We start from the raw sequence: 9,960 nt of genomic DNA on the forward strand, positions 1-9,960 counted from the left end.
CCAGAAAACATTTGCAGAACCTTCTAATCAAAACAGTTTATATCAAAAAAAAAAGAACCATTACAACTTTTTAAAAAAACATATCACTCGCAAATTTGGCACATGAGCGAGCTAAACAGGATACGAAACATTTATTCACGCATCAGAAACATCATGCAACACTCGCTAATTAGCAGAGAAAATGATGCACGCCAGCACGCAAATCAAAATAACGGAGAACCCTCTTTTCCCACCAATTATTTAAGATCACGAAAGCCCCGCTGAGCAATGAGACAACCGCCCCACAATCCCCCCCACACCCAACACACTCTCGCATTACCCATAATTCTCGGCGACAAGCAGGTTCCTGGGGGAGAGAGGGGAGAGGGGGTGGCGGAAACAAGGTCGGGGAGAAGGGAAGGGGAGAGAAGCAGCGAGGAGGAGATGGGATGGGAACAGGGTGGTGATGGGTGGTCAGGAAAATATTTCACGCGATTCACGGCAATTAATCTCTCTTCATTCTGGCCACAAAATTGCTCAGTGGGGAGGATAGTGAGGAGGGGCAGTGATGGACAGGATAGGGAGGGTAGGGTGAGAGGAAAGGTAAGGGGTGCGGGGAGGAAGGGGGAAAGGGGGAAGAGGAGGAGCAGCAGCAGCGGATTGAAAGCGTGCAAGGGTGAGGGCTTAAACCATGTGTGTGTGTGTGTGTGTGTGTGTGTGTGTGTGTGTGTGTGAGAGAGAGAGCGAGAGAGAGAGAGAGAGAGAGAGAGAGAGAGAGAGAGAGAGAGAGAGAGAGAGAGAGAGAGAGAGAGAGAGAGAGAGAGATTAAGTTAGTAAAAATAGTGCTACGTTGAGTATCGAATAGTGTATGTAGGAGAATGTTGAGTGTGTGTGTGTGAGAGAGAGAGAGAGAGAGAGAGAGAGAGAGAGAGAGAGAGAGAGAGAGAGAGAGAGAGAGAGAGAGAGAGAGAGAGAGAGAGAGAGAGAGAGAGAGAGAAATGAATATAGAAAGATACAGACAAACACACAGAGACAGACCTGAAAGGGACGTAAAAGCCTCCAAACTCGGAGAGAATGAAGCCAGAAACAGTTCAAACAAAAAAAAAAAAGAAGTGGCTTGATGTCAAAAGGAGCGGAAAAAAAAAACTAATAAAAATTAAGACGAAGAGAAGGAAAAATCAAGGAAAGGTGTCGAAGGAAGGCCAACATTCTGAAGGTTGAAAAAAAGTTAAAGGACGAAAAATCAATTGAAATAAAAAGAAAAATAAGATCCACTGGTGTTAAAATTCGGTCTAGTTATGATTCGGCTCTCGCTGGTGAGTTCCGAGGATCAATTTAAGGTGATTCACGCACTAATTACCCACTTGCATGGCGCCGAATTCCTGCCGCGCCGAGTTCTCCTTCGCACCCACGCCTGGAGCACCGACCGCTTCCACTATTTTCAAGATTAAGAAAGATTAGAAAAGGCAAAAAAAAAAAAGTCGGTTATAAAAGTAAAGCACGTGAAAAGAGGAAAATGAGGAGGAGGAGGAGGAGGAGGAGGAGGAGGAGGAGGAGGAGGAGGAGGAGGAGGAGGAGGAGGAGGAGGAGGGGGAGGAGGATGAGGAGAAGGAGGAGGAGGAAGAGACGAAGACGAAGAAAAGAGGACAAAGAAGAAGGAGAGAAGAGGAGACAGGAGGATGATGAAGACAAGGGAAGGGAGGGGAAGATGAAAGAAGACGAACAGGATTAGAGGGAGGAGGAGAAGTAAGAGAGAGAAAGGAAGAGGTAGAAAGAGCAAGGTAAGAAAAGGGGATAGAATGGAAGAAATGAAGGAAGGAAAGTGGAGGAGAAGGAGAAGAGGAGGAGGAAGAGAAGAAGAAGAAGGAGGAGGAGGAGGAGGAGGAGGAGGAGGAGGAGGAGGAGGAGGAGGAGGAGGTCGATGACGATGACAAGAACAAGGACAAGGACTAAAGCACTGACAAGAGGAGGAAGAGGAGGAGGAGGAGGAAAAAGAGACGGAGGCGGAGAAGGAAAAAGAGACGGAGGCGGAGGAGGAGAACGAGGAGCATGAGGATGAAGCAGTGGCAACAAAGGCGAGGAGTAAAAGAGGAGGGTGAGTAACACAGGGACATGAGAGTAGCAGCAACAGTAAGCCAGTTTGCTTATAACGAGGTTATCTTCTTTAGTATTCTGCGTACAATATGCTACAGGTCTTCCCTGAGAGAATGAGAGCAGGACTGAAAAGTGCCAACGCTCCTGTGCGCTGACGGCTCCCTCGGCCGCACACCCTCCCAGGAAATAAGTAAGGAAAAAACACATTTCTTTTTATTTCTAAGGAGAACTGTACGGGAATGTTTATACGACAGACGGAAAAGGGAGTTTCTGCACGGTGAATTTCATGGAACTTATTAAGACTTTAGATAGTTGTAGAGTTTAAAGCCGAGATGCTATGGTGGAAAAATACAAGTGGGAGAATACAATTGTGGCTGAGGACCGTTTATAAGCTTGATGATGATGATGATGATGATGATGATGATGACGGTGGGTGTCCCTTCAAACAAATGGTGGTGGCGGCTTGGGTTCGATTCCTGCGATGGGCGAACGCTACTCGCCTCGACGCCCTTCAACTGAGGCGGCATCTTGACTCATCAGGCCTGCTTGTGTTTACGTGTGCGGGTGTGAGAGGGAGAGAGGGAGGGAGGGAGAGAGAGAGGGAGAGAGAGAGTGAGAGAGAGAGAGAGAGAGAGAGAGAGAGAGAGAGAGAGAGAGAGAGAGAGAGAGAGAGAGAGAGAGAGAGAGAGAGAGAATGCGAAAACGTTAACTTTCTTTACTGTTACACAATTACTCCTTTTCTTGGCTTCGGCTCTCTCTGTCTCTCTCTCTCTCTCTCTCTCTCTCTCTCTCTCTCTCTCTCTCTCTCTCTCTCTCTCTCTCTCTATCTCTATCTCTCTTTCCCTCTCTCTCTCTCAATTCACTTTCTTCCTGAACTTCAAAGGCACTTTTTTTTCTCCTCGCTTTCCTTTATTCAAAAATTAACATTCTCATGACGTGTCCGAATGCTTTCTTCCTTCCACAAACCAGTATTGCAACTCTCTCTCTCTCTCTCTCTCTCTCTCTCTCTCTCTCTCTCTCTCTCTCTCTCTCTCTCTCTCTCTCTCTCTCTCTCTCTCTCTCTCTCTCTCTGTGTGTGTGTGTGTGTGTGTGTGTGTGTGTGTGTGTGTGTGTGTGTGTGTGTGTGTGTGTGTGTGTGTGTGTGTGTGTGTGACTGAGTGTGTGTCAAAAAATTTATGATTGATTCACCTCGCCATAACTTTCACAGGCGCATCTTTTCTCCCCCCCTTTTTTTTTTTTTACAGACAATGACTCAGCTCAGATTGGCGGGACGGACGGACATGCGTATATCAGGCAGCACAACGCCACCAAACAACATCATAATAGATTAGTCTCTCATTAATGCTAGTCTGGGTCCGATAATGAGTCTCGTAACCCAAATCAGCACTCTATTACCTGTCTGTTTAGCACACGCACCAGCCCGTTCACCCGGCATGCTTCAGCCGCCGCCAGTACACCGACATTAGCATTACAGGTAAAGCTATATACACAGTCATTTGCATTACAGGAGAATGACAGCACTTACGCTGCCATTTAACAGGTGACCGGCCCACTTCAGCCTCTGGAAACAACACACGTGATTGGCGAGCACCGCCTGTCACGGCCAACCATTCGCTGGACAATGATAAAAGTGTGTGGTATTGTAATGCTTGTAGTAATAATGATATCAATGCTAATGCCAGTAATACGAACAATAAAAGTAATTACAATTGCCATTACGTGCGTGACAATGATTCTTATTATTGTTATTGTTGCTATTATTATTATTATTATTATTATTATTATTGTTGTTGTTAGCAGTAGTGGTGGTGGTGGTGGTGGGAGTTGTTGATGTTGTTGTTGTAGTAGAACATAAGAAATACGGGAAGCTGCAAGAAACCATCAGGCTTACACGTGGCAGTCCCTGTACAAAATATACCTACCTATTTCCACCTATCATTCCCATCCATAAATCCGTCTAATCCTCTCTTAAAGCTCCCTAATGTCTTAGCACTAACAACTTAATTACTGAGTCCGTTCCATTCATCTATCACTCTATTTCAGAACCAATTTCTTCCTATCTCTTTTGTAAACCTAAATATTTCAAGCTTGAACCCGTTACTTCTTGTTCTGTCCTGGTTACTGACCCTAAGAATTTTGCTTACGTCCCCCTTGTTATAACTCTTATACCACTTAGACTTCTACCAGGTCCCCTCTTAACCTACGTTTCCCTTAAGAATATAAATTTAACAGCTTCAATCTCGTCTCGTAAGGAATGCTTCTCATCCCCTGTACCCTTTTAGACCTATATCCTTCCTGCACAAAGTAGTCTAGATGAGGTCTGACCAGATCCAAATATAACTTTAATATTACTTCGGACCCTCTACTTTTAACACTCCTAAAGATTAATCTTAATACCCTATTTGCCCTATTTCTGGCCTCTATGCATTGCTTTCTTAGACGGAGTTCAGTAATAGTAGTAGTAGTAATAGTAGTAGTAGTAGTGGTAGTATTAGTAGTAGTAGTAGTAGTAGTAGTAGTAGTAGTAGTAGTAGTAGTAGTAGTAGTAGTAGTAGTAGTAGTAGTAGTAGTAGTAGTACTCAGACGACTTCTCTTCCTGCTACTATTACTACTTTTACTACAAATATGACTACCACCACTATCCGCACCATTACTCTTATCACTTACCCCTTCCTCCTCTTCCTCCTCCTCCTCCTACTCCTTCTCCCTCATCATCGTTATCATTACTGTTATCATGTTACTGTTACCACTTCTCCCTCCCCGAAGACGTGGTGTTTCTGGGATGGTGCGCTCCCTGCCTAGTGAAGCATTAATTAACCAAAAGCCTGGGGCACGAAGCCTTCTTGGCTAATGGCGTGACTGTCCTGGCTGTCAGAGACTCCCTGTCCCGTACCCACCGTGCTAACAGTGTTTATTCATAATACTTGTTACATATGTGTTTTTCGGAGTTAGTTTTATTAATTTTTCAACGACAAACAGTACATGTTAGTTAAGCTTTAAGGGAAAAGATTTTATAAAAAAAAAATTGTATTCGCCTCGTGTTGTTCATGGTGGTCATGATTTATGCAGGACGAAAATATAAAAAGGAATCTACAAAAACAAAGCGCAAAACAAGGATGTTACCATTTCAATGCAAGGCGAAAAATGCTTCCAAGATTTTTACTTCGGAAATTATCTGATTTCCCTCCTGCCTGTGTGGATTTAAGAACGAAAGAAAACTATTCTGGTGGCAAAAGTTCGACAATTTACCACAAAATATAGAAATATCCAAAAGATAAGTTAATTCTACAACTGGAAGGCTAGAAATAACACATTCGCAGCAGCTGTACCAAAAAGGACAAGGTGTGTACTAACTACTTTACAGAAGTGAGCGAGTACCTGACCGACACTGAATATCAATGCAACATGGCCAGGGAGACTGGGAGATTGTTGAACCAGAGCGACGTTTCTTGTCCTGAAAGATTCCTGGAAAAGTTTTATTTATTTTTTCTTATGCTTTGCTTTGCTTACCTTTCAGGGTGCGGTGCAGACCATCTCTGATCTCTTGGAGGAAGCACGCACACACACACACACACACACACACACACACACACACAAAGTAGGTACGATTTTTAGTCCTCTGCTCATACCAGAAAGTCAGTGTAATAATATATCGGAATACACCCAGTATCTATTCGCTACAAAGTGAAAAAAAAAAAAAAAAGAGAGAGAGAGAGAGAGAGAGAGAGAGAGAGAGAGAGAGAGAGAGAGAGAGAGAGAGAGAGAGAGAGAGAGAGAGAGAGAGAAGAATAATTTACTTCTCTGAAAGAAAATAGGGATCTCTTCCAGGAAAAGTTTCCATCCCTCTTCACTCGCGCCATCCCAACGTACTTGGAAATTTCCACGCCTCATGGACGGTTAAACGATATCTTATACATGACAGCGAGACTGCCAGACTGATTAAAAAAAAAAAGTTCCGAAAAATACTCTGCAATTATTAAACTAAAAAAAATACATTGGGTGAATTCCCAGAAAAAGAAGATTTCACTCAGCTGAGAAGTCTTAACAGAATGGGAAAGTCAAAGAAGAGTGAGCAGTCCAAACTCAGAGTTCAGTAATTGGCATGAGATGAAGATAATTGCGAGTTATTTCTCGTTGCATTCATCACCACTGATTTATGCTAAGTCAACATGAACCTGGAATGCTACTGCCGCCGCCGGTACTACACGTAAATGACGCATCAATTAAGCATCACACCAATATGAGGACACTTCACACACCCAAAACACACATGTAGCTGCCCACCCCGCACGCCGCCACGCCGGCAATCCACTCTCCGCCGCATCACTTGCTCTGCTGCAGGTAAGCAAAACACAGCGCAATGTCACTTACCGTCACTCACACACCTTCGCGTACTTGTCCCTCGTCAACGTTCTACTTTTTCCTGTAGGAAATACACACACGCACACACACACACACACACACACACACACACTATAGGGAAGAAGAAGAAGAAGAAGAAGAAGAAGAAGAGAGAGAGAGAGAGAGAGAGAGGGAGAGAGAGAGAGAGAGAGAGAGAGAGGATACTCTAGGTTAATATATATATATATATATATATATATATATATATATATATATATATATATATATATATATATATATATATATATATATATATATATATATATATATATAAAGAAAATGAAAGATGTCGATAAAAGGAAGCACGTAACGTTGAAATACTTCGAGATCACACACGCCCGGTGGCAGCAGTTTCGCCGCAACCTGATCGAAGCAACATCGAGCCATCTCTCTCGGATGACACCTTCAACACGATCCCCCACATTTCCTGCTGCTGTACCTCGCTGCATGAACTACGCAAGACATGCCCGGAATTCTGTGACCTTTGACAAACAGTGTCGCCTACAGCTCTCCTCGCACCACCTAACTCTGCCTGCCCGCGAGCCTGTCTGAGTGGTTCTCATCACCCGCCGCCTTGATGAGCTACACCCAAAGCTCTGTCTGCACCGCGATTAACTGAGGATTCGTGTTTGTCCTCACCAATGCACCTTTAAGAATATAAAAACATAACAACATTAGGAAAGCTGCAAAAAAGTCAGCTTTACACGTGGCTGTGCTTATATGAAACATATTTAACTATACCCACCTGTCATACCTATCCTTAATTCTATTTTGTTTTCTTTTAAAATTCGCTATTGACTCGACACAAACATCGTGATTAGTAAGGCTATTCCAGTCATCTACCATCCTAATTGTAAATTAGTATTTTTTTTTTTTATGTAAGTTTGTGTCTAGTTTGAACATTTACTTCCAGTCTTATTCTAGTCAGTAACACTATGGATTTTATCTACATCACTATAATTATACCTCTAATGCCCTGCACTACTTTACCACTTCAGTATCTTTTCCTCTTCACGACGGTTTCCTACGTGATGTCGTAACCAAGAGGTAGAGAGATGGACATTACAAAATCATGATAGACATGCTCGCCACGATCCACTCGTGAATGATAGAGGAGTGTGACACGCACGGTCAGGTCATGGTCGCAGGTCAGACTCCTATGAATTTAACATCAAAGCCTCCGGGAGACGACGACAGAATATCGCCCAAAGAATACAGTTTTTCTTTCTTGTTGTACCCAGCTGGGCCAGGATATGTATCTTGTACCGTCCCTTATTGAAAAACCGTAGCGAGGAAGGACGCTGGCCTATCCATGAGAACAGAGGAGAACAAGAGGAGTGTGACTTTCCGTGGAATGCTGGAACGCTGCTTACATTCCACGGCTATGAAAACTACACAGCCTCCTCCTCCCGTACCTCAGTGCCAGGAAAACCTTGCGTGGTGCATTCTTTTCCTTCTTTCTCATCCCTTTAGTACCATGGCATAAGTTTTATTTTATTCTAGATATCATTATACTATCACTAAAGTTATATTATGTTTACGGTGATATTCTATGTAATGAGCGGAATTAAAATTCACTCCAAAGTTACGCATCCAGTACATCTTTATTTATTATGTGCTGTCCAAAATTTAGTGACTGCATGAAGTTCAGAGACTGTCAGCTGTAGTGAATGGGTTGAGCAGCGTCTCCTCAGCACACACCAGCACTATCGAGGACATACAATTCGTGATTTTAACAAGTGTCTCACGAAATCTAGCACCGTATAATGGTTTATTATTTTTTTTCTTGTCCGTAATACCTTTCTCTCGAGGCCAACAACAAAAACAACAACAACAACAACAACAACAAGAGAAGACACGATGGACGAGGAGCTCTAGATAAAGTGGTCTATAGATGACATACCAACCGAGAGAAGGAAAACAAATACCAGAGTATAAGAGGGCAAAAGCAGCAAAAGAAAAGAAAACGAAGTTGCCCTTGGGAACATACCAGAACCTACATAAAGCTCCACCTCTCACTCCGCCCTTCTGAGGTAAGTTTACAACAACAACAACAACAACAACAACGTGTGTGTGTGTGTGTGTGTGTGTGTGTGTGTGTGTGTGTGTGTGTGTGTAGTATCACATTTCTGAAAACCATCCACGGCTTTCTACTGAAGACTTAATATCACTGAACCATAAGCACAATTACATAACCTGGAGAGAATGTTAGTGAGAACCTTTGCAGGACTTAGGAGAATGTGATAGTGTTGTTGGTTGTTGTTGTTGTTGTTGTTGTTGTTGTTGTTGTTGTTGTTGTTGTTGTTGTTGTAAACTTGCCTCAGAGTATAAGGACGGAGTGAGAGGTGGAGCTTATGTAGGTTCTGGTATGTTCCCATGGTGGTGGTGGTGGTGGTGGATGTGAAGAACCGGTGATGTTGAAGTCACAGGAAATAAAAGTGGTATTCTACGAAGTGGTGGTGGTAGTAATAATAATAATAATATTGAAGAAATAACGAGTAAAATCAGAGTTAAGAAGTATTGATTTTAAATAGGTCTTTTAGAACGAAACCTAACATAAACTAACACATAACCCAACCTTACCTCACCTACCCTAACCTAACCTGACTATATAACCTAACCTAACCTAACCTATCCTTATCATGTCTAACGTAACTTAACCTTACCTAACTTAGCCAAACTAACTTAACCTTATAAAAACCAAACCCTACCGAATCTAACATAAGGTTGCTTAACCTAATATTAATTCAACTTATCAATTCAACTTAACCCAGTGTTACCTAATCCAACCCAATCTAACCTAATCTAACCTTATCCCTAACCTAACGTGATCTAACCAAAACAAAAACAGCAGCAAGGACGTAAAGATGTTACTGTAAAAGGAAAAATGTGTGAGAACATGCATGTTTACCTAATAAACCAACTACACAGCTGCCTGAGTGACTCGCTGGCTAATTGAGCGTTTATGGAATGACAAATGGAATGACGAGAGGGAGTCTCTTGTGTGGGGGAGGGAGCATTGGCAGGATGATGTGATGGTCGAGAGAGAGAGAGAGAGAGAGAGAGAGAGAGAGAGAGAGAGAGAGAGAGAGAGAGAGAGAGAGAGAGAGAAACAAACACACACAAGAACATAATGCCAGAGAGAATATGAAAGAGAACTCACTCACTCATCAAAAGGAAAGCACCACTAAAAAGACGAACCAGGGCAAGTCCAGATAACCCTCCTCACGAGACCTTCACAACGAACACTCCTGACCTCACACCTTCCACACTCACGAAGGGGCAAGCGAACACAGAACACCTCCAACCTCACGGAAACGCAGAAGCATCACAATATGATCATGGAAGTTCTGGGTAGATAACACCCTTGAAACACACACTGATTGCCCACTCATGCTGTACTCAAAATTGGAAAACAACAAAGCACACTGGAAATTAAAAGCTAAAAGGAGGTCATTGAGTGATGCACGTGTGTTGAAGATGGAC

The sequence above is a fragment of the Scylla paramamosain genome, chromosome 15, assembly GCF_035594125.1.
Source record: "Scylla paramamosain isolate STU-SP2022 chromosome 15, ASM3559412v1, whole genome shotgun sequence".
Taxonomy (NCBI): domain Eukaryota; kingdom Metazoa; phylum Arthropoda; class Malacostraca; order Decapoda; family Portunidae; genus Scylla; species Scylla paramamosain.